This window comes from Oncorhynchus mykiss, chromosome 9 (genome assembly GCF_013265735.2).
Source record: "Oncorhynchus mykiss isolate Arlee chromosome 9, USDA_OmykA_1.1, whole genome shotgun sequence".
Taxonomy (NCBI): domain Eukaryota; kingdom Metazoa; phylum Chordata; class Actinopteri; order Salmoniformes; family Salmonidae; genus Oncorhynchus; species Oncorhynchus mykiss.
The window spans coordinates 30,694,261-30,720,202 of record NC_048573.1 but is presented as its reverse complement, the minus strand read 5'-3'; positions in this window follow the sequence as shown (position 1 = coordinate 30,720,202).

The following is a 25,942-nucleotide window of genomic DNA, read 5'->3' as shown; positions in this document are numbered from 1 at the left end:
CTTCGTGGCTGCTTGTTCGGTCTGCGCGCAGACTAAGTCCGGTAACTCCCCTCCTGCCGGCCGTCTCAGGCCGCTTCCCATTCCCTCTCGACCGTGGTCTCACATCGCCTTAGATTTTGTCACCGGACTGCCTTCGTCAGCGGGGAAGACTGTTATTCTTACGGTTGTCGACAAGTTCTCTAAGGCGGCTCATTTTATTCCCCTTGCTAAGCTTCCTTCTGCTAAAGAGACGGCACAAATCATCATCGAGAATGTTTTCAGAATTCATGGCCTTCCGTCAGACGTCGTTTCGGACAGAGGTCCGCAATTCACGTCTCAATTTTGGAGGGAGTTTTGCCGTTTGATTGGGGCTTCCATCAGTCTCTCTTCCGGCTTTCACCCCCAGTCTAACGGTCAAGCAGAACGGGCCAATCAGACTATTGGTCGCATCTTACGCAGTCTTTCTTTTCGCAACCCTGCGTCTTGGTCAGAACAGCTCCCCTGGGCAGAATACGCCCACAACTCGCTTCCTTCGTCTGCGACCGGGCTATCTCCTTTTCAGAGTAGCCTCGGGTACCAGCCTCCGCTGTTCTCATCTCAGTTCGCCGAGTCCAGCGTCCCCTCCGCTCAGGCTTTTGTCCAACGTTGCGAGCGCACCTGGAAGAGGGTCAGGTCTGCACTTTGCCGTTATAGGGCGCAGACTGTGAGGGCTGCTAATAAGCGTAGAACTAAGAGTCCTAGATATTGTCGCGGTCAGAGAGTTTGGCTCTCCACTCAGAACCTTCCCCTTAAGACGGCTTCTCGCAAGTTGACCCCGCGGTTCATTGGTCCGTTCCGTATTTCTCGGGTCATTAATCCTGTCGCAGTTCGACTTCTTCTTCCGCGATACCTTCGTCGCGTCCACCCGGTCTTCCATGTCTCCTGTATCAAGCCCGTTCTTCGCGCCCCCGCTCGTCTTCCCCCCTCCCCCCCATCCTTGTCGAGGGCGCACCCATCTACAGGGTCCGCAGGATTTTGGACATGCGTCCTCGGGGCCGTGGTCACCAGTACCTCGTAGATTGGGAGGGGTACGGTCCTGAGGAGAGGAGTTGGGTTCCCTCTCGGGACGTGCTGGACCGTGCGCTGATCGAGGATTTCCTCCGTTGCCGCCAGGTTTCCTCCTCGAGTGCGCCAGGAGGCGCTCGGTGACACTGCTTTTAATCAGGGCAAGGTGTCTGGTAACATGACCGAATACAAACAGTGCAGCTATTCCCTCCGCAAGGCTATCAAACAAGCTAAGCGCCAGTACAGAGACAAAGTAGAATCTCAATTCAACGGCTCAGACACAAGAGGCATGTGGCAGGGTCTACAGTCAATCACGGACTACAGGAAGAAACCCAGCCCAGTCACGGACCAGGATGTCTTGCTCCCAGGCAGACTAAATAACTTTTTTGCCCGCTTTGAGGACAATACAGTGCCACTGACACGGCCTGCAACGAAAACATGCGGTCTCTCCTTCACTGCAGCCGAGGTGAGTAAGACATTTAAACGTGTTAACCCTCGCAAGGCTGCAGGCCCAGATGGCATCCCCAGCCGCGCCCTCAGAGCATGCGCAGACCAGCTGGCCGGTGTGTTTACGGACATATTCAATCAATCCCTATACCAGTCTGCTGTTCCCACATGCTTCAAGAGGGCCACCATTGTTCCTGTTCCCAAGAAAGCTAAGGTAACTGAGCTAAATGACTACCGCCCCGTAGCACTCACATCCGTCATCATGAAGTGCTTTGAGAGACTAGTCAAGGACCATATCACCTCCACCCTACCTGACACCCTAGACCCACTCCAATTTGCTTACCGCCCAAATAGGTCCACAGACGATGCAATCTCAACCACACTGCACACTGCCCTATCCCATCTGGACAAGAGGAATACCTATGTGAGAATGCTGTTCATCGACTACAGCTCGGCATTCAACACCATAGTACCCTCCAAGCTCGTCATCAAGCTCGAGACCCTGGGTCTCGACCCCGCCCTGTGCAACTGGGTACTGGACTTCCTGACGGGCCGCCCCCAGGTGGTGAGGGTAGGCAACAACATCTCCTCCCCGCTGATCCTCAACACTGGGGCCCCACAAGGTTGCGTTCTGAGCCCTCTCCTGTACTCCCTGTTCACCCACGACTGCGTGGCCACGCACGCCTCCAACTCAATCATCAAGTTTGCGGACGACACAACAGTGGTAGGCTTGATTACCAACAACGATGAGACGGCCTACAGGGAGGAGGTGAGGGCCCTCGGAGTGTGGTGTCAGGAAAACAACCTCACACTCAACGTCAACAAAACTAAGGAGATGATTGTGGACTTCAGGAAACAGCAGAGGGAACACCCCCCTATCCACATCGATGGAACAGTAGTGGAGAGGGTAGCAAGTTTTAAGTTCCTCGGCATACACATCACAGACAAACTGAATTGGTCCACTCACACAGACAGCATCGTGAAGAAGGCGCAGCAGCGCCTCTTCAACCTCAGGAGGCTGAAGAAATTCGGCTTGTCACCAAAAGCACTCACAAACTTCTACAGATGCACAATCGAGAGCATCCTGGCGGGCTGTATCACCGCCTGGTATGGCAACTGCACCGCCCTCAACCGTAAGGCTCTCCAGAGGGTAGTGAGGTCTGCACAACGCATCACCGGGGGCAAACTACCTGCCCTCCAGGACACCTACACCACCCGATGTCACAGGAAGGCCATAAAGATCATCAAGGACATCAACCACCCGAGCCACTGCCTGTTCACCCCGCTATCATCCAGAAGGCGAGGTCAGTACAGGTGCATCAAAGCTGGGACCGAGAGACTGAAAAACAGCTTCTATCTCAAGGCCATCAGACTGTTAAACAGCCACCACTAACACTGAGTGGCTGCTGCCAACACACTGACACTGACTCAACTCCAGCCACTTTAATAATGGGAATGGATGGGAAATGATGTAAATATATCACTAGCCACTTTAAACAATGCTACCTTATATAAATGTTACTTACCCTACATTATTCATCTCATACGCATACGTATATACTGTACTCTATATCATCGACGGTATCCTTATGTAATACATGTATCACTAGCCACTTTGTACTATACTATGCCACTTTGTTTACATACTCATCTCATTGTACATACTGTACCCGATACCATCTACTGTATCTTGCCTATGCTGCTCTGTACCATCACTCATTCATATATCCTTATGTACATATTCTTTATCCCCTTACACTGTGTACAAGACAGTAGTTTTGGAATTGTTAGTTAGATTACTTGTTATTACTGCATTGTCGGAACTAGAAGCACAAGCATTTCGCTACACTCGCATTAACATCTGCTAACCATGTGTATGTGACAAATAAAATTTGATTTGATTTGATTTGATTTGATTTGAGTGGGGGGGTACTGTCATGTATTGTCATGTTGTGTCTTTCTGTCCTTTCCTTTCACCCTGTCTCCCTCTGCTGGTCGTATTAGGTTACCTTTTCTCCCCCGCTTTCCCCCAGCTGTTCCTTGTCTCCTCCTAACTACCTCGTCACCCCTTTTCCCACCTGTTCCCTTTTTCCCTCTGATTAGGTCCCTATATCTCTCTCTGTTTCTGCTCCTGTCTTTGTCGGATTCTTGTTTGTGTGTCTCATGCCTGAACCAGACTATCATCGTGTTTGCTGCAACCTTGTCCTGTCCTGTCGGAATCTACCTGTCCATCTGAGCCCACGTGTGTTTATCATTAAAGAAACTCTGTTTGTTAATTCGCTTTTGGGTCCTCATTCACGCACCTGACAATATTAGTACTATATCTATATCTCTTGACACAATGATGAAAATAATCATGGCCTCTAAACCTTCAAGCGGCATACTGGACCCTATTCCAACTAAACTACTGAAAGAGCTGCTTCCTGTGCTTGGCCCTCCTATGTTGAACATAATAAACGGCTCTCTATCCACCGGATGTGTACCAAACTCACTAAAAATGGCAGTAATAAAGCCTCTCTTGAAAAAGCCAAACCTTGACCCAGAAAATATAAAAAACTATCGGCCTATATCGAATCTTCCATTCCTCTCAAAAATTTTAGAAAAGGCTGTTGCACAGCAATTCACTGCCTTCCTGAAGACAAACAATGTATACGAAATGCTTCAGTCTGGTTTTAGACCCCATCATAGCACTGAGACTGCACTTGTGAAGGTGGTAAATTATCTTTTAATGGCATCAGACCGAGGCTCTGCATCTGTCCTCGAGCTCCTAGACCTTAGTGCTGCTTTTGATACCATCGATCACCACATTCTTTTGGAGAGATTGGAAACCCAAATTGGTCTACACGGACAAGTTCTTGCCTGGTTTAGATCTTATCTGTCGGAAAGATATCAGTTTGTCTCTGTGAATGGTTTGTCGTCTGACAAATCAACTGTAAATTTCGGTGTTCCTCAAGGTTCCGTTTTAGGACCACTATTGTTTTCACTATATATTTTACTTCTTGGGGATGTCATTCGAAAACATAATGTTAACTTTCACTGCTATGCGGATGACACACAGCTGTACATTTCAATGAAACATGGTGAAGCCCCAAAATTGCCCTTGCTAGAAGCATGTGTTTCAGACATAAGGAAATGGATGGCTGCAAACGTTCTACTTTTAAAATCGGACAAAACAGAGATGCTTGTTCTAGGTCCCAAGAAACAAAGAGATCTTCTGTTGAATCTGACAATTAATCTTAATGGTTGTACAGTCGTCTCAAGTAAAACTGTGAAGGACCTCGGCGTTACTCTGGACACTGATCTCTCTTTTGAAGAACATATCAAGACCCTTTCAAGGACCGCTTTTTTCCATCTACGTAACATTGCAAAAATCAGAAACAAAAATGATGCAGAAAAATTCATCCATGCTTTTTTCACTTCTCGGTTAGACTACTGCAATGCTCTACTTTCCGGCTACCCGGAAAAAGCACTAAATAAACTTCAGTTAGTGCTAAATACGGCTGCTAGAATCCTGACTAGAACCAAAACATTTGATCATATTACTCCAGTGCTGGCCTCCCTACACTGGCTTCCTGTCAAGGCAAGGGCTGATTTCAAGGTTTTACTGCTAACCTACAAAGCATTACATGGGCTTGCTCCTACCTATCTCTCTGATTTGGTCCTGCCGTACATACCTACACGTACGCTACGGTCACAAGACGCAGGCCTCCTAATTGTCCCTAGAATTTCTAAGTAAACAGCTGGAGGCAGGGCTTTCTCCTATAGAGCTCCATTTTTATGGAACGGTCTGCCTACCCATGTCAGAGACGCAAACTCGGTCTCAACCTTTAAGTCTTTACTAAAGACTCATCTCTTCAGTGGGTCATATGATTGAGTGTAGTCTGACCCAGGAGTGGGAAGGTGAACGGAAAGGCTCTGGAGCAACCAACCGCCCTTGCTGTCTCTGCCTGGCTGGTTCCCCTCTTTCCAATGCGATTTTCTGCCTCTAACCCTATTACAGTGGCTGAGTCACTGGCTTACTGGGGCTCTCTCATACCGTCCCTGGAGGGAGTGCGTCACCTGAGTGGGTTGATTCACTGATGTGGTCATCCTGTCTGGGTTGGAGCCCCCCCCTTCTTGGGTTGTGCCGTGGCGGAGATCTTTGTGGGCTATACTCAGCCTTGTCTCAGGATGGTAAGTTGGTGGCTGAAGATATCCCTCTAGTGGTGTGGGGGCTGTGCTTTGGCAAAGTGGGTGGGGTTATATCCTTCCTGTTTGGCCCTGTCCGGGGGTGTCCTTGGATGGGGCCACAGTGTCTCCTGACCCCTCCTGTCTCAGCCTCCAGTATTTATGCTGCAGTAGTTTATGTGTCGGGGGGCTAGGGTCAGTTTGTAATATCTGGAGTACTTCTCCTGTCCTATTCGGTGTCCTGTGTGAATTTAAGTGTGCTCTCTCTAATTCTCTCTTTCTCTCTTTCTCTCTCTCGGAGGACCTGAGCCCTAGGACCATGCCTCAGGACTACCTGACATGATGACTCCTTGCTGTCCCCAGTCCACCTGGCCGTGCTGCTGCTCCAGTTTCAACTGTTCTGCCTCATTATTATTCGACCATGCTGGTCATTTATGAACATTTGAACATCTTGGCCATGTTCTGTTATAATCTCCACCCGGCACAGCCAGGTGGCCACCCCACATAGCCTGGTTCCTCTCTAGGTTTCTTCCTAGGTTTTGGCCTTTCTAGGGAGTTTTTCCTAGCCACCGTGCTTCTACACCTGCATTGCTTGCTGTTTGGGGTTTTAGGCTGGGTTTCTGTACAGCACTTTGAGATATCAGCTGATGTACGAAGGGCTATATAAATAAATTGGATTTGATTTGATATTAAGATGTATCTTTTACTTGAACTCCGTGAAGCATTTATTTGGGCTGCCATTTCTGAGGCTGGTAACTCTAATTAACTTATGCTCTGCAGCAAAGGGAACTCTGGGTCTTCCTTTCCTGTGGTGGTCCTCATGACAGGCAGATTCATTGTTATTGTTTTTAAAGACAACAATACATCATACAAAGAAGCCACAACTCTCAGTAAGAGTATCCATGATTTGAGTCTTTGAAATAACAGATTGAGATAAAACTGTCCAGTTTGAATGTTTGTTGCAGCTCGTTCCAGTCGCTAGCTGCATCGGACTGAAAAGAGCAGCAACCCAGGGAAGTGTGTGCTTTGGGGACTTTTAACAGAATATGACTGGCAGAACGGGTGTTGTATGTGGAGAATAAGGGCTGCAGTAGATACAGTGCCTTGCGAAAGTATTCGGCCCCCTTGAACTTTGCGACCTTTTGCCACATTTCAGGCTTCAAACATAAAGATATAAAACTGTATTTTTTTGTGAAGAATCAACAACAAGTGGGACACAATCATGAAGTGGAACGACATTTATTGGATATTTCAAACTTTTTTAACAAATCAAAAACTGAAAAATTGGGCGTGCAAAATTATTAGGACTAGGACTCCCTGCACTGCATTCTGATGAAAGATCATCCAAGGTAAGGGAATATTTCTGATGTATGGCGGAGAAATATGTTTACGTCTGAGCTCCGTCTCAGATTATTGCATGGTAGGCTATTTTTGTAACGTTTAAAAGAAATCTGACACAGCGGTTGCATTAAGAACCAGTGTATCTTTAGTCAAAGTTTATGATGAGTATTTCTGTTACCTGGCGTAGCTTTCTGTAATTCTTCCGGACATTTTGGAGGCATTTCTGAACATGTCCTCAATGTAAACCGAGATTTGTGGATATAAATTTGCATATTATCGAACAAAACATGTCATATGAGTGTCATCTGATGAAGATTATCAAAAGGTTAGTGATTCATTTTATCTATAATTCTGCTTTTGTGACTATCTTTGGCTGGGAAAAATGGCTGTGTTTTTTTTTATTTGGTGGTGGTCTAACATAAATATATGTTGTGTTTTCGCTGTAAAACATTTAAAAAATTGGACATGATGTGTAGATTAACAGGATGTTTATCTTTTATTTGCTGTATTGGACTTGTTGATGCCAGGAGTTCCTCTGGAGGAACACCCTCCCCCCCGTTCAGCTCAAACGGTGGCGCATGGAACGCAAAAATATTCTTAGAAATATTTAACCTCCACACATTAACAAGTCCAATAGCTCAAATGAAAGATAAACACCTTGTTCATCTACCCAGCATGTCAGATTTTTAAAATGTTTTACGGCGAAAACACACCACACATTTATATTAGACCACCACCGAAACAAAGACAAGCGGCAGCCATTTTGTCCCAGAAAATATAAAATTATAAAAGCAGGATTAAAAAATAAATCGCTCACTAACCTTTTGAAAATCTTCATCAGATGACAGTGATAGGACATGTTACACAGTACATTTTTTTTTTTTCAATAATATGCCATATATATCCATAAATGTCCATTTACAGTGTACTCATGTTCAGAAATTACTCAAAAATGCCCGCAGGAAATCTAGGTAGCTCGGCAAGATAACGTAAATAGACATCATAAACTTTGGCTAAATATACATGTTCTACATATAGTTAGAAAGATACACTGCTTCTTTATGCAACCGCTGTGTTAGATTTATTTTTAACGTTACAGAAATCGCACACTATTTCATATGCTGAGACAGCGCTCAGTTCCAAGCTACATTTCCACGTAATGTTGGAGTCAACAGAAACACAGATTTAAGCATAAATATTCCCTTACCTTCGATGGTCTTCGTTCAGAATGTTCTGGAAGGGTTCATACTTACCCAATACATCGTTTGGTTTCAAGTCTTGCGTCTTTGTATTAGCTACTGCTAATAACATCAGCTGAAATGCACCCAAAACGTCCTCCGGTCCGGATAAGTTGCGCATCAAAACTTCAAAATTACACATTATATGTCGACTAAACAGGTCAAACTAAGTGCAGAAGCAAGCTTTATGATGTTTTAGACGTGCAAAACAAACTTCAATTCAACCGGGCATCGTTTGCTCTTCCCAGGAGTGCTGGAACAAAGGAATGGCTGTGACCAATTCGCGCCCTAACGCACAGGTTTTTTCCTCGCGACACTTACTCCAATCACTCCTATAGGGCCAATTCTCGCGCGATTTGAACGATTGAACGCTCTAAAGAAAGAGGACATCTAGTGGAAGAGATGGAAAGTGTCCCCAGATCCATAAGTGGTCGGGAAGGGTGGGGGCCATGACGTCAAAGTTGCTCCAACTTTCATGGACACAAAAACTAGTTTGGAAGAATGCATGCCCTGTGAGTTCTGCTATACTTACAGACATAATTCCAACGGTTTTAGAAGCTTTAGAGTGTTTTCTATCCAATAATAATTATTATATGCATATATTAGCAATTTTTGATATTTTTTTTTTCAGTTTACTAGGGGTACCCAATTTCTCCAAAGGGGGCGTAAATCTGCCATTCCCTCAAAAGGTTAATGTGTGAAAGTTAAATATTTCTAAAGAATATTTTTGAATTCCCCGCGCCACCTTTTCAGCTGAATGGGGGGTGGGGAGTTCCCCTAGGGGAATTCCTCACCATAACAGTTTTTAATTGAAATCCATTCCAGGTGACTTCCTCATGAAGTTGGTTGAGAGAATGCCAATAGTGTGCAATGCTGTCATCAAGTAAAAAGGTGGCAACTTTGAAGAATCTCAAAGATAAAATATATTTATATATCTTTAACACTTTTTGGTTACTACATGATTCCATACGTCATATTTCATAGTTTTGATGTATTCAATGTTATTCCACAATGTTTGTTTTTTTAATAACCTAGAATTAGTAGGTGTGTCCAAACTTTAAACAGATTGGAAAATTCCAGAAATTGATCTCATGGCTGTAGAAGCTTCTGAAATTCTTCTGAAATTGACATAATCTGAGTCAATTGGAGGTGTACCTGTGGATTTATTTCAAGGCCTACCTTCAGACTTTGCTTGACAACATGGGAAAATCAAAATAAATCAGCCAAGACCTCCACTAGTCTGGCTCATCCTTGGGAGTAATTTCCAAACACCTGAAGGTACCACGTTCATCTGTACAAACAATAGTACACAAGTATAAACACCATGGAACTACGCAGCCGTCAAACTGCTCAGGAAGGAGACTCGATCTGTCTCCTAGAGAAGAACATACTTTGAGAAAAGAGCAAATCAATCCCAGAACAACAGCAAAGGACATTGTGAAGACGCTGGAGGAAACAGGTACAAAAGTATCTATAGCCACAGTAAAACGAGTCCTATATCGACGTATTCTGAAAGTCCGCTCAGCAAGGAAAAAGGCACTGCTTCAAAACATCAAAAACAAAACCCGGTTTGCAACTGCACATGGGGACAAAGATCGTACTTTTTGGAGAAATGTCTTCTGGTCTGATGAAACAAAAATAGAACTGTTTGGCCATAATGACCATTGTTGTGTTTGGTAGAAAAAGGGGGGACTTGCAAGCCGAAGAACACCATCCCAACCGTGAAGCAGCATGTTCTGGGGATGCTTTACTGCAGGAGGGACTGGTGCACTTCACAGAATAGATGTTATCATGAGGCAGGAAAATTACGTGGACATATTGAGGCAACATCTCAAGACATCAGTTAGGAAGTTAAAGCTTGGTTGCAAATGTGTCTTCCAAATGGACAATGACCCCAAGCATACTTCCGAATTTGTGGCAAAATGGCTTAAGGATAACAGTCAAGTTATTGGAGTGGCCATCACAAAGCCCTGACCTCAATCCTATCGACAATGTGTGGGCAGACCTGAATAAGCGTGTGCGAGCAAGGAGGCCTACAAACCTGACTCAGTTATACTAGCTCTGTCAGGACGAATAGGCCAAAATTCACCCAACTTATTGTAGGAAGCTTGTGTAAGACTACCCAAAACGTTTGACCCAGATTAAACAATTTAAAGGCAATGCTACCAAATACTAATTGAGTGTACGTAACTTTCTGACCCACTGGGAATATAATGAAAGAAATAAAAGCTGAATGAAATCATTCTCTCTACTATTATTCTGACATTTCACATTCTTAAAATAAAGTGTTGATCCTAACTGACTTAACCTCTTTCAGCAAGGGGGCACTATTTTTATGTTTGGAAAAATAACGTTCCCAATGTAAACGGCCTATTTCCCAGGCCCATATGCTAGAATATGCATATAATTGACATAATAGGATAGAAAACATTCTGAAGTTTCCAAAACTGTCAAAATCTTGTCTGTGAGTATAACAGAACTGATATTGTAGGCGAAACCTAAGGAAAATCAAACCAGGAAGTGGCTTCTATTTTGAAAGCTCCATGTTCCATAGCCTGCCTTCGCTCCATTTAAAGGGATATCAACCAGATTCCTTTTTGCTATCGCTTCCACAAGGTGTCAACAGTCTTTAGACATAGATTCAGGCTTTTATTTTGAAAAATGAGTGAGAAAGATAACATCGCGTCAGGTGTTCACATAAGTTTTGCATATGCAACAGAGCTTGGGCAGCAATCGTCTCTCCCTCTCCTACTGAAAAAGTGCCAGTTGATATATTATCGATTTATATATTTTAAAAACAACGTAAAGATTGATTATAAAAAAACGTTTGAGATGTTTCTGTGGACATTACGGATACTATTTGGAATTTTCGTCTGCGTTGTCGTGACCGCTCGAGCCTGTGGTTTTCTGAACATTTTGGATAGGTATTTGGATATAAAAATAATCTTTATGGAAAAAAAGGAACATTTATTGTGTAACTGGGAGTATCATGAGTGAAAACATCCGAAGATCAACAAAGGCAAGCGATTCATTTTATTGCTTTTCTGATTTTCGTGACCAAGCTACTTTGAATCTAGGTGTTCATAATGTTTTGTCTAGTGATCGATAAATGTACACAAATGCTTGGATTGCTTTCGCTGTAAAGCATATTTTCAAAATCTGACACGACAGGTGGATTAACAAAATGCTAAGCTGTGTTTTGCTATATTGCACTTGTGATTTCATGAATATAAATATTTTTTGTAATATTATTTGAATGTCGCAATCTGCAATTCAGCTGTTGTTTATGACAATTATCCCGCTAACGGGATAGGTAGCGTCAAGAGGGAATTCTTGCTAGGATTAAACGTCAGTAATTGTGAAAAACAGAGTTTAAATGTATTTGGCTAAGGTGTATGTAAACTTCCGACTTCAACTCTATATATTGATTTATTCTAAGAACCCTCCGAATTCATATTCATTATACAGTATGAATAGGCCCATATGCACCTTCATCAGATGAACCGAAACATGTTGGCTAAAGCGATTTATTGAATGCATAAAGATGTTGGAGAAATACTGTACAGTATATACATTTTGCGGTTTCATGATGTTTGTAGTTACAGTGCCTTGCGAAAGTATTCGGCCCCCTTGAACTTTGCGACCTTTTGCCACATTTCAGGCTTCAAACATAAAGATATAAAACTGTATTTTTTTTGTGAAGAATCAACAACAAGTGGGACACAATCATGAAGTGGAACGACATTTATTGGATATTTCAAACTTTTTTAACAAATCAAAAACTGAAAAATTGGGCGTGCAAAATTAGTGTACTTAATACCTTTAGTGTACCTAATACATTGCAACTTGGGGGGAATTTTTTCACACCTAACCTGAGCTTTCCTTTTGTAAAGGTTGAATAGTCCATCATAATAGTCCATCATGGCAGCTATTGCACCCATAGGCTTTAGGCCTGCAGTAGGTTATAATAATACATGCCTTATGGGAATGTTTAAAATTCCAAAAGATATGACTGGAGTTAGAATTTTGTCTGTCAGAAGTATTCAAATCAACCTATATCAGCCTTTAAAAACGTTGTTATCCAAATATTTAAAGTGCATGTGGGCGACGGAGAGAATGCATTTAGACAGGTATTTTCATCAAGGACATGTTTGCAGAGTCCACAAACAGGAGTTGGAGTTCCAGAGCTCACAGGTGTGTCTGGCATGGATTGTGACTCCATCTCGTTCCTCGCCCTTTTCAACGCGTCATTCTCCACCTGACTGTCTGGCAATGCCGCCTGACTCTCCGCCAATGACGTGACTCTCCAATAGCCAATACCACCTGGCTCTGGACCAGTGCATCAGCCGATATAATTTTACAATCACGGCTAAAGCAATTTAATTTTTAGTTAGGAAAATATGGCGCAGTTCAATGGGACCGGTTGAGAGTATTGTAAGGCCTAAGCTACTAGGTGACTGCATTATTTTCCAAATAAAAATCTGATTGATTTATCAAGACCAGTCCCCATGCTCTGTCATTCTGTAGTCATTATAATAATAATCGTTGGATAACAGATCGGCACTCAGAACTCATTAAGAGGCAGCTTCTATCTTCAATATAATCATTTATTCAGAAAGTTAAACCCATAGATTTTAGGCCTGCAGTAGGTTATAAACCGAAAATTGTGTGTCAATTCATAAACCAGGGGCCATGGTATATATTTATATTTATCACAATTTTCTTTAACCAATTTTGGTCTTTAAAAACTTCTTATGGCTGGGGGGCAGTATTGAGTAACTTGGATGAATAAAGTGGCCAGAGTAAACTGCCTGCTACTCAGGCCCAGAAGATGAGAAAACACTGAAGTTTCTAAAACTGTTGGAATGATGTCTGTGAGTATAACAGAACTCATATGGCAGGCAATAACCTGAGAAAAAATCAAACCAGGAAGTGGGAAATCTGAGGCTTGTTTTCAAGTCTTTTCCTATCCAATATACAGTGTAAAATTTAGTCTGATTGCACTTCCTAAGGCTTCCACTAGATGTCAACAGTCTTTAGAACCTTGTTTCAGGATTTTACTGTGAAGGGGGAGCGAATAAGAGCTGTTAGACTAAGAGGTTTGGCAGAATGCTATGAGCTAAGTCATGCGCGCGCCATGAGTGAGCTGCCTTCCTTTTAATTTCTAAAGACAAAGGAATTGTCCGGTTGGAATATTATTGAAGATTTATGATAAAACATCCTAAAGATTGATTCTATACATCGTTTGACGTGTTTTTACGAACTGTAATGGAACCTTTTGATTTTCCGTCTGGACTAAGTGCCTGCTCCTTCTGAATTTGGATTTGTGAACTAAACGTGCAAACAAAAAGGTGGTATTTGGACATAAATGATGGACTTTATCGAACAAAACAAACATTTATTGTGGAACTGGGATTCCTGGGAGTGCATTCCGATGAAGATCATCAAAGGTAAGTGATATTTACAATGCTTTCTGACTTCTGTTGACTCCACAACATGAAGGGTATCTGTATGGCTTGTTTTGGTGCCTGAGCGCTGTACTCAGAGTATTGCATGGTGTGCTTTTTCCGTAAAGCTTTTTTGAATCTGACACAGAGGTTGCATTAAAGGAGAAGTATATCTTTAATTCCATGCATATCACTTGTATTTTCATCAACATTTATGATGAGTATTTCTGTAAATTGATGTGGCACTCTGCAAAATCACTGGATGTTTTGGAAGCAAAACAGTACCGAACATAACGCGCCAATGTAAACTGTAATTTTTGTATATAAATATGAACTTTATCGAACAAAACATACATATATTGTGTAACATGAAGTCCTATGAGTAACATCTGATGAAGATCATCAAAGGTTAGTGATTCATTTTATCTCTATTTGTGCTTTTTGTGAATCCTCTCTTTGGCTGGAAAAATGGCTCTGTTTTTCTGTGACTTGGCGCTGACCTAACATAATCGCATGGTATGCTTTCGTCGTAAAGCCTTTTTGAAATCGGACACTGTGGTGGGATTAACAACAAGTTTATCTTTTTAATGGTGTATAATACTTGTATGTTTGAGGAATTTTAATTATGAGATTTCTGTTGTTTGAATTTGGCTCCCTGCACTTTCACTGGCTGTTGTCAAATCGATCCCGTTAATGGGATTTCAGCCGTAAGAAGTTAATGCACGGCCGACAGTCGAGTTCATTACTGTTTTTAGAGGGAGAGAAACCAAAAGCCCACGTGCCTTTTTTTGAAAATCGTCAGTCCACTTGTCAAGTGAAATTCCCCCATTGTATTAACCCAAGTTCTCTCTTAACTCCAGGACCACCGACAGTTTTTTTGTTGCCTGATGCAGGACTCTATTGCCAGAGACAAGACTCTCAGACTGAAAACGCCTCTATTGCCACAGTTTAGACTACCGATAGATCAGTGTTCTAACTCCCCCTTGTGATAGTGTGGTGCAATGACAGAATGCCTCCATCTACCACTAAGCGTGTAACTTTTAAAGGAAGAACCACTGTACAGGGATTATATGCAGTAACACTATTTACCTCACAAGTAATGCTCTGACATCATGCTAATAATGTCAAGCTTTGTCATTCCATTTAATTTGAATAGAAATGATATCAATTGTTCTGCTTGACATAATGTTGTTTGGACAAGACATACTGTACCTGCACATACCACCACAGCTTTTGCATCCAATCACATGCATCCTTCATAATTGAAACAGAGGGAATAATGGGTAGAAATTTGATTGTAGTGCTTCTTTATTGTTGAGATAAACACATATGTCATTCGTATTTATCTTATCTCATACCAGGCTTAAGTCTAACAGCTGTGGGTACTGTAGTGTTAGGCATGGGTGTAGTTTTTCACAGAAAATTAAAAGCAAAAGCAGGTATGACTGCTCATATGTCTCAGTATCTACTTCCTCATTCTAATTAGTTTGGTCTGTATATATGCCGCTGAACCTATTAATATGTTGTGTGAGTACAGAAATATGATGAGAGAAGAGCTTAAGCACCTCAGGTGTGGCCTGTATGATGAAGTCGTTATGGATAACATTCTGCGAGTCATTCATCATCACTTTTAGGCTCACATCTGATTGCACAGGGGGAATTTGATGCATTTTATCATTTGTCAGTGCTTTGGTGCAGATAAAAAATAAAAGAGAGAAAAAAACCCACCTTGCTCTGTCCAGAAACTCACATACACGCAGTGTACTATTTGAATAAAAATGGCTGAAGATTGGCAAAACAACTCAAACAGAAACAGGAAGTGCAACCACTTAATAATGCAACTCAACAAACTCCATTAATGCAAAGGCTTTTCCAACTCTTTACTGATGATTGACTTAGATTACACTCAATATCACTAAGTACTCTGTTTAGTAAAAACACGGAGTCCCGTAAGTGAATGGCATGCTGGGTCAAATTTACAAATTGGCTTTATTTCATACATATCGAAGGGTTTTACTGACAAAGGAATGGAACGCTTACTCAAGCCCATCCTGTTGCACATTCAGTTTTATAGAAGTTGCCGTGCGTTCAGCAAAACCTGAAGCTTTCAGCATCTCGTGTCAGTCTCCTTTCCCTCTCTCTAACCCCCAGTACATCTGACGGCAGCCACACAGTCAAGCAGACTAATCTACTGCAAGTCTCCTAAGGACTCAGTGTGAATGCCACCTAATTCTCAAACCTGTCACTTTATATTTGTTACAAATCTCCTGCTACTGCATCTCTATTTAATGAATAAGAAAATTACCTTCACCTATCCTTAGCAGTCTAACGTACTGGAAGATTTGTCCAACCAATCCTGTCAAAACGTTTTGAGTAACTAAAAAGTGTTTTTGGAGTCTGATGCTCTGCGAAACGCGTTTTACTTATTCCAAATTCCAGAATTGTCTGTTCTTGAAAACCATAAATACATCAACCAAACACTGGTGTAACGCATTTTCACTGAACCCCGGCAAGGTCAGAGTTACAGCCACCTCTCCCTAAAAAATAAATAAATAGAATGCGTCAGCCAGACAGCCACTCACAAAGTATACGCTACCGATTTCTGTCCATGGTTCTGAAGTTTCAAGATGTCTATGCGGCTACCAAACAAATCGATTAAATGCTTTCTGTGGTATCGGGGCTTGTAGCCTATAGCATTGATTTGGATAATTGATAAATGTTTATTGGTAGGCCTATTTGGTCGTCATTTTCTCATGCCAAGCCTAACATTTCATTAGCCTATACCCGTTGTCGCAAGACTGCCATTTAGACTGCTGGCTGGCGGCAATAATGTAATTACAGGCTCAGTAGGCCTAATTAAAGTTGGAAATTCAATCATTGCAGATTGTAAAAAAAAGAAGAATCTATGAAACAGCATACTAATCAGAAACCCAATTTTTATTTTTGAATATACAGTATATACACAACTGTCCTGTGTAGCCTACCTGAACCTGCATGACATGAGCCGTTCTCTCACCCAGCTTGGATAAATAGTTGTTGTGCGTAAAACCAGTCTATTAAAGTCAAATAATACAGTCAGTCCACCGTCAAAACACAAGCTTACTAGAGATTGTTTAATTATGCATCGTAGCCTACAATTTAAGTCAGAAGTTTACATACACTTAGGTTGTAGTCATTAACTCGTTTTTAACCACTCAACAAATGTCTTGTTGACAAACTATAGTTTTGGCAAGTTGGTTAGGATATCTACTTTTGGCATGACAAGTAATTTTTCCAACAATTGTTTCCCGACAAATAATTTAACTTAGAATTCACTGTATCACAATTCCAGTGGGTCAGAAGTTTACATACACTAAGTGGACTGTGCCTTTTGCGACTAGGGGGCAGTATTTTCATTTTTGGATAAAAAACGTTCCCGTTTTAAACGGGATATTTTGTCACGACAAGATGCTTGACTATGCATATAATTGACAGATTTGGCTAGAAAACACTCTGACGTTTGTAAAACTGCAAAGATATTGTCTGTGATGTTACAGGCGAAACCCAGATAAAAATCCAATCAGGAAGTGCCGCATTTTTTGAAAGCGCTTCATGCCAATGACTCCTTATATGGCTGTGAATGGGCTACGAATGAGCTTACGCTTTCTACGTATTCCCCAAGGTGTCTATAGCATTGTGACGTCTTTTTACGCATTTATGCTGAAGAATAGCCGTAAGGGACCACATTGAGCAAGTGGTCACATGATGGCTCCCGCAGAAAATCTTGGTAGCCATTATTCCAATTGCTTCTAATGAGAAACCAATTGTCCCGACGGATATATTATCGAATAGATATGTGAAAAACACCTTGAGGATTGATTCTAAACAACGTTTGCCATGTTTCTGTCGTAGTGACCGCATTTTCCGGTCGATTTCTCAGCCAAAGGTGAAGAACAAACGGGACATATTTCGCCTACAAAAATAATCTTTCTGGAAAAAAGGAACATTTGCTATCTAACTGGGAGTCTCCTGAGTGAAAACATCCGAAGTTCTTCAAAGGTAAATTATTTAATTTGATTGCTTTTCTTATTCGTGAAAATGTTGCCTGCTGCTAGCAGAGCCCAGCATAGCATTATGCCATGATAAACTTACACAAATGCTTGTCTAGCGTTGGCTGTAAAGCATATTTTGAAAATCTGAGATGACAGTGTGATTAACAAAAGGCTATGCTGTGTCTCAATATATTTCATTTGTGATTTTCATGAATAGGAAGATTTTCTAGGAAGATTTATGTCCGCTGCGTTATGCTAATTAGTTTGAGGCGATGATTACGCTCCCGGATCCGGGTTTGAGAGTCACAAGAATTAAACAGCTTGGAAAATTACAGAAAATGATGTCATGGCTTTAGAAGGTTCTGAAAGGCTACATGACATAATTTGAGTCAATTGGAGGTACTTCAAGGCCTACCTTCAAACTCAGTGCCTCTTTGCTTGACATCATGGGACATTTTTTTAAATTCAGCCAAGACCTCAAAAACAATTGGAGACCTCCACAAGTCTGGTTCATCATTGGGAGCCATTTCTAAATGCCTGAAGGTACCACGTTCATCTGTACAAACAATAGTACACAAGTATAAACACCATGGAACCATGCAGCCATCATACCGCTCAGGAAGGAGACACGTTCTGTCTCCTAGAGATGAATGCACTTTCGTGCGAAAAGGGCAAACAAATCAGAGAACAACAGCGAAGGACCTTGTGAAGATACTGGAGGAAACATGTACAAAAGTATCTATATCCACAGTAAAACAAGTCCTATATCAACATAACCTGAAAGAACACTCAGCAAGGAAGAAGCCACTGCTCCAAAACCAGTACAGTTTGCAACAGCAAATGGGGACAAAGATCGTACTTTTTGGGAAAATGTCCTCTGTTCTGATGAAACAAAAATATAACTGTTTGGCCATAATGACCATGGTAGAAAAAGGGGGGACTGCAAGCCGAAGAAAACTATCCCATCCGTGAAGCACGGGGGGTGGCAGCATCATGTTCTGGGGATGCTTTGCTGCAGGAGTGACTGGTGCACTTTACAAAATAGATGTTATCACGAGGGAGGAAAATTATATGGATATATTGAAGCAACATCTCAATACATCAGTCAGGAAGTTAAAGCTTGGTCGCAAATGGACAATGCCCCCAAGCATACTTCCAAAGTTGGCTTAAATGGCTTAAGGACAACAAAGTCAAGGTATTGGAGTGGCCATAGCAAAGCCCTGACCTCAAACCTATAGAAAATTTGTGGGCAGAACTAAAAAAGTGTGTCCGAGCAAGGATGGCCTACAAACCTGACTCAGTTACACCAACTCTGCCAGGAGGAATGGGCCAAAATTCACCCAAATTATTGTGGGAATCTTGTGGAAGGCGACCTGAAACGTTTGACCCAAGTTAAACAATTTAAAGACAATGCTACCAAATACTAATTGAGTGGATGGAAACTTCTGACCCACTGTGAATGTGATGAAAGGAATAAAAGCTGAAGTAATTAATTCTCTACTATTTTTCGGACATTTCACATTCTTAAAATAAAGTGGTGATCCTAACTGACCTAAAACCGGAGATTTTTACTTGGATTAATTGTCAGTAATTGTAAAAAACTGAGTTTAAATGTAATTGGCTAAGGTGTATGTAAACTTCCGACTTCAACTGTATATACAGTATTTAGCTGCTATTTATAAACTGTATAAAAAAATGATAGATCAAATAGCCTTACAATGAGCAAAAAATGAGTCAGCTTGAGGATACATTTTGCCACATTTATTGTTGAACTCAATAGGTTTTGTTTGGTTAATTGTCTACAGAAATGGGCTGCAATCAAGGTAAAGAGCTTCCTATACAGTTCATGGTAAACTGCTGAGGCCAGTAAATAAAGAGAATGTGTGGGGCTCAATAAAGATGTTGCAAAATTGCTAGATTTGAAGCACCACTCCCTTCTGCCCAGTTTTCCTGATGTTGCTATTGCAATCAAGTTGTTTTTCACCATCCCTTTAACTTTCACTTCTGCGGAGAGATTGTTTGCTAAACTAAGGGCTCTTTTCAATCCACATCGCTCAAGTTCAGCTTTACAGCGTTATTGAAATGTAAAGGCAATGTTTCTGCTTGAGAGGAGACTGCTTTTAAGGTAAACAATGTGACTTGTTTCAGGAAACCAGGTGTATGTCACGCGTCACTACTTTACAGGAGAGGCATTTGAACGTCAACTTTCTTTAAATCAAAATGTGTTTTTCGGGCAGAAAAGCATTCTGGAATGTGAACTTTCATGTGCCATAATAACAAACTTGTATGCCATCTGTAAATACAAATGAAAAGTGTACGAGCCTAGTTTGTTTAGCCACAGAAAAAGTCAGGGACCCTCTAGCCATAATTGGCTGAGAAAATGGATGGGCTGGACATGCCGAGAGATGAGTCCATGTAGCACGCTTCTGCTATAACATGAGCTGGTCAGTATGTGTAGGTAACCCTTTCTAAATCATTTTTTAAAAAGATATCAAGTGCATATCACTGCATAAGTGTTGCTCTCCACTTTCTGGAGGACCGAGTTTTGAAATCAGTGGAATGCCCAGTGTAATTAGAGTAAGATCGCTAAGGAGATGGAGAAAATTCTGGTGTTTTATTTGCAAATATGCAGAGGGAGTTGAAAGAGAACACAGAAGGCTGTTGTATAAAACAACTGTCTCTGGATTACATCTTCATACTATGGGCAACCATGGCATCCGTGCCAGAGTGGAAAAAGCGTCCATTTTCAGTTATTATACGATTTTGTCAGAAAGTCATTTTCATTTCAGGTTTAAGAGTAATGTATAGCTAATGTTATCTGGCAGGATCATGGCAGGATCATGTATGATCTGTGACGTAATATTATTTGTATCTCATAGCCATTCGCATTGCTAGCTATAGCCTAATGTTAGCTAACACTGAACCTGGTTGGTTAGCTACCTGTAAATTCATGCAGGGTAGTAACGTTATGAGTTGGGATTATGGTTCATTGTTTAGCTAGCTAACATTTCACTACACCTTCTGTATGCTGTGCATGTGAAAAATAAAGATATATTTGATTTGATATAGTATGTGAAGAACATGACCTGTACCAAAGTCAAATTAAGATATAATGTTAGGCCAACATCGAGACAGTGTCCAAGTTCTGAAAACACACACTCCCTGCTTTTACACACATACACAAACACACACACACACACACACACACACACACACACACACACACACACACACACACACACACACACACACACAGATCCTCCTTCCAATAGCAAGGAGAAGTTGTTTACCTCTGTGAGCAGCGGTATTGCATTAGATTGGGGCCTGTCTGCGGCGTTGGTTATGGATTTAGGCTTCATCACTGTGGCATCTCTCTTAGCGTTGATTTATAATTCCCAGAAGCCCTCAATTAAACGGTGTGCATGAAAGGCTCATTTCCCTCCTCCACTTCCTTTCTTTTTTTATTTCTGAATGACTGAGGGCTAGATTTACTGACCACTGGTGTGGGAGAGCCAGAACGGAACCTGAGCACTCTATAAATTGCTAAGCTCCGCAAAATAATTTGTATCAGGGTCCTGCTTATGAAGCATATTTTCTATTTGCTCTTGTTGTTTTTTAATGGTCTCTTCTCTCCTGTCTAATCGCAGCATGCAGGATATTAATTTGGGAGCTCTGACTTTGATGAATTTGTTGCACTTTTTTAATAAACACAACGTCCCCATCAGCTGTGCTTTCCTTTTTTGAGAAGTTATGACCGTTGCCGCCAAAAGTTTTTAGCTTTTGAAGGGAGATTTTTTTCCACAAATTGTCGTGGAGCTCCTGGCCCTGAGGGAGTATAAATGTTTTATTAAAACCACAAAAAAAACTGTAACCCTGAAGTGCCATATTTTGATGTTGTCTAACGAGCAAGAGTATATTAATGCAAATAACTGCTACACATACACACACACACACACTTCTGCCATGTCATGAGCATACCTGGAGCACCTATTGAGATGTGCCTTTTGTTAAGTAAATCAGGTGAGAAATGAGTTGAAAAGGAGACTGGAGTAGCACTTATCTTTTTTGAGGTTTCCTCAGATGCTGCTGTTGGCACACTGTGTAGCTCAGCAGAGACAGGATGCATTTGTTTCCATCTTAATTGATTTGAGTTCATAGTATGGAGGGCCACATACAGGATACTGTGTTGGTGAATGCCAAGTGTGGAAAGCATCATAAAATAGATAAACGTAGAGTTGTATATAGTATACTTAAGATACAACCTATTTATAAGAACTTGAGTCAAAGTCTGCTCAGTCTTTACAAATGCAAATGTATAGCGGTCCTACATTTTACCGAATTGAAGCATATTCACCTGGATATTTCACTATTAAAACAAACCTTGTCAAACGTTTTCATGATGTGGGAGTGTCTTATCGAGTTGTATCCATGTTTCACTGTATTTATTCCATAATTATTTAACACCTCTGTAGTCTTATTTCCCGTTTGGCATTTCTTTACTTACCATTTTAAATGTGATCCTGCGGATTCTCGTGGTAATTCGGACCGATCTTGCTGGACTTCAGCCAAAAACAGGAAGCACATTTCATCTGGTTCAGCATTCCACTGTAGGAAATTACCAATGCTAAGTAGATAAAGTGAAATGGATGTATGAATTCAAGGATGGAAAACAAAACATGTACAGCCTCCCTAGGAATTAATTTTAAATCTATAACGTTCTTTTGTTGTTGCAAATTTGAAGTCATTTTTTTTATAGAGGTTTCAGTGCAATAAATAAAATGCAGTGGGACATGGACACAATTCAACTTTAGAAGACTCCCAAAATGTTTTACCCTTGTATTTGTAATGCATTACTTGCCTAGCCACCACAGAATAACATTGCCATTGAATTCACCCCCAAAAAAATCTTATATTTGCAAACAGTGACTGAATCACACATTGAAGTCAAGGTAACATAATGCCAAGTCATTCAGATAATTGAACGAGAGGCCACTCAGAATATTATTGCATAGCAAATCATTCAGGGAGACAATTGTTACACCAATAACAGACAATAAGACCTAGTCCAACAACCACTGATGTTTTATTTTGTAAACAAATCAAATCTGCCAAAATAAATAGCAACCTCTTGCTCCTTCCTTGACTTTTCCTAAATATGTACATTTGGCATTGCTTGGTTGTCAGAATTTTTAAATCACAAACAGAAAACTATTTTTGGAGCTCATATTCAGGACCAGAATATTCAGTAATATTCTGCTCATATTCAGGACCAGAAGGACAGCTTGTTAAACTGGGCTAAACTGATCTTTCTGGGGAAGGCTCTACTTCTTTATTATTCAATCAAAAATTGATATGTAGATAAAGTGAAATGGATATATGAATTCAAGGATGGAAAACAAAACATGTACAGCCTCCCTAGGAATTAATTTTTAAATCTATCAATCTGAGATGGAATTCGACCATCTTCAAGGAAGTCTGTAGTGATTGAATGAGGTATTACGGCAGATAGAGGCAGCAAGAGTGTATTGAGATATGACCCAACATGGTTCAGGAAGTGCAAGTGTTTGACAATAGGATTGTTGCGGTCCTGTTTGACTGAGCAGTTCATATGCACATGTACTGACACAAACATAGCACACAACAAACACTGAGCACTGAGATTTTCTATTATCTCTGTCTTCCCTGAGTTTGTGTGACCCTGGGGGGGGCAGTAGAGGGTAATGATATTCCTCTTCCCCTCCAACTTTATTTCATCATACGCCATTATTTATGAAAAGAGAGTGGCAGTGGTGGGCTGCTGTGGCTTCAGACGTAATAGTGTAATGAATACTCAGGGAGAAAAAAGTGCAGATTCACGCACAGAGCGCGACAGATGTTTATTAAGCTTTTGCAGTAGGCAGGAATCGTGGTCCCAGGCAGGCAATGGTCAAGCACAGGTAGGCAGTCAAAAACAAACAAAGAACTGAACTAAATAGGGAGCTGATGAGACCAGGTGAGAAACGAACACCGGTGAAATCAATGAACAAAAATGAAAGACAGGGCTATGTTCCAGAACACAAAGAAACAGGTCTACATTCAAGAACACAAAGAAAAAGAACACAAGGTTGACTCAGAAAAGAAAAGCAGAAGCTTACACATAGCAGTCATGATTTGTGAAATCAGCTGTGGCAGCAGAGGGAAAGTTATTGGTACAGAATTGACTTATTGGAGTGTGAAGATGCATGTCTTTCACCCTGGGAGGAAAGAGAGGAAAGGGGGAGAGGACAGAGGCATATACAGGGAAGAGGGGATGGGAGAAGAGAATAAATGAATGGAACAGTTGGGGAACTCACCAAGGGCGCCCATTCATTTGTCACTCCAATAGGAGTTGTCTGTGTTTTGAGATTGGATTTTGCTTTATTTTTATTGTTTTGCAGTAGGGGAGGTCTCCATGTCTGAATGGTGGTGGGAGAAGTTGACACTTAAGTGGCTATGGTGCACAGAGGGAGTATGGTCTGGTGAATAAAACATTGTTTTGTTTTCCTGCATTGTATCCTATGGGTTAAGATTATAATATGTGTACCTAATGTTGTCTACTCCCTTGCCTCTCTTGTACATGAGCTAAAATGGCAAGGCAATCTCCGACTAGATTGAATTATATGGAGGAAGTTTGCAGTCAGACTGGTACATTGGTCCTACTCAAATGAAAAAATATTACAGTATACTATGGTCTAAATACTATAGCCTTCACTGTAGTGTGTTTGTGGACTTTACTGTAGTTTCACCATAGTGTTTTAGTGGATTGTAATATAGTATTTACTGCAGTTGTTTTGTGGACTGAAGTACTCAAAAACACTACGTGAATTATAGTATAAATAGAAAGAACTGTAGCATATACTATGGTATTTAAGTGTTTTTGCGGATTGTAGTATACGTAGTATTTACTGTACTGTTTTTGATGAATGTAATGTTTGTTTGTTTCATTTAGCAGACACTCTTATCCAGAGCGACTTACAGTAGTTAATGTATACATTTTTGTACTATTCCCGTATACAGTAGTATTTTCGCGGACTGTAATATTCAGTATTGACTCTTTTTGCGGACATTCCTGTTGTGTTTTCCATTGTGTTTTTGTTTTTTACCATCTTAGACATAGAAGTGGAGGCTTTCTCCTTGAAAATAACTACTGGAGAGATATTAAAAGAGCACATTTTCCATAACCTGTAGGTAGGTAGGACTGGGGTCTGAGCGGTTCAGAGATTTGTCTCTTTTCCATAACCTGTATGGAACACAATATATGGTCTACACTTGGAATGTCAGTTCCTCACATACAGATTGCAGAAATTGGGATATGGGAGGGGAACGGGCAAAGAATGTGAAAATTAGATATTGTATTATTTACTATAGTTAGTGTTTTTGCGGACAATATATTAGTATTTACCACAGAATTCTGCATTAAGTAAGTACAGTAGTATTCTATAGTAAACTGTAGTATGTTTTCATGTCGGTATGGGAGAAGGAAATACAGTGCATTGCAGAAGTATTCATCCCCCTTGGCGTTTTTCCTATTTTGTAGCATTAAAACCTGTAATATAAATAGATTTTTATTTGGATTTCATGTAATAGACATACACAAAATAGTCCAAAGACATGAAGTGAAAAAATTAACTTGTTTCAAAAATTCAAAAAAATTAAAAACGTAAAAGTGGTGCATGCATATGTTTTCACACCCTTTGCTATGAAGACCCTAAATGTGTTATTTGTTTTATTTTATTTCACCTTTATTTAACCAGGTAGGCAAGTTGAGAACAAGTTCTCATTTACAATTGCGACCTGGCCAAGATAAAGCAAAGCAGTTCGACACATACAACAACAGAGTTACACATGGAGTAAAACAGACATGCAGTCAATAATGCAGTAGAAAAATAAGTCTATATACAATGTGAGAAAATGAGGTGAGATAAGGGAGGTAAAGGCAAAAAAAAGGCCATGGTGGTGAAGTAAATACAATATAGCAAGTAAAACACTGGAATGGTAGATTTGCAGTGGAAGAATGTGCAAAGTAGAGAGAAATAATGGGGTGCAAAGGAGCAAAATAAATAAATACAGTAGGGGGAGAGGTAGTTGTTTGGGCTAAATTATAGATGGGCTATGTACAGGTGCAGTGGTCTGTGAGCTGCTCTGACAGCTAGTGCTTAAAGCTAGTGAGGGAGATAAGTGTTTCCAGTTTCATAGATTTTTGTAGTTTGTTCCAGTCATTGGCAGCAGA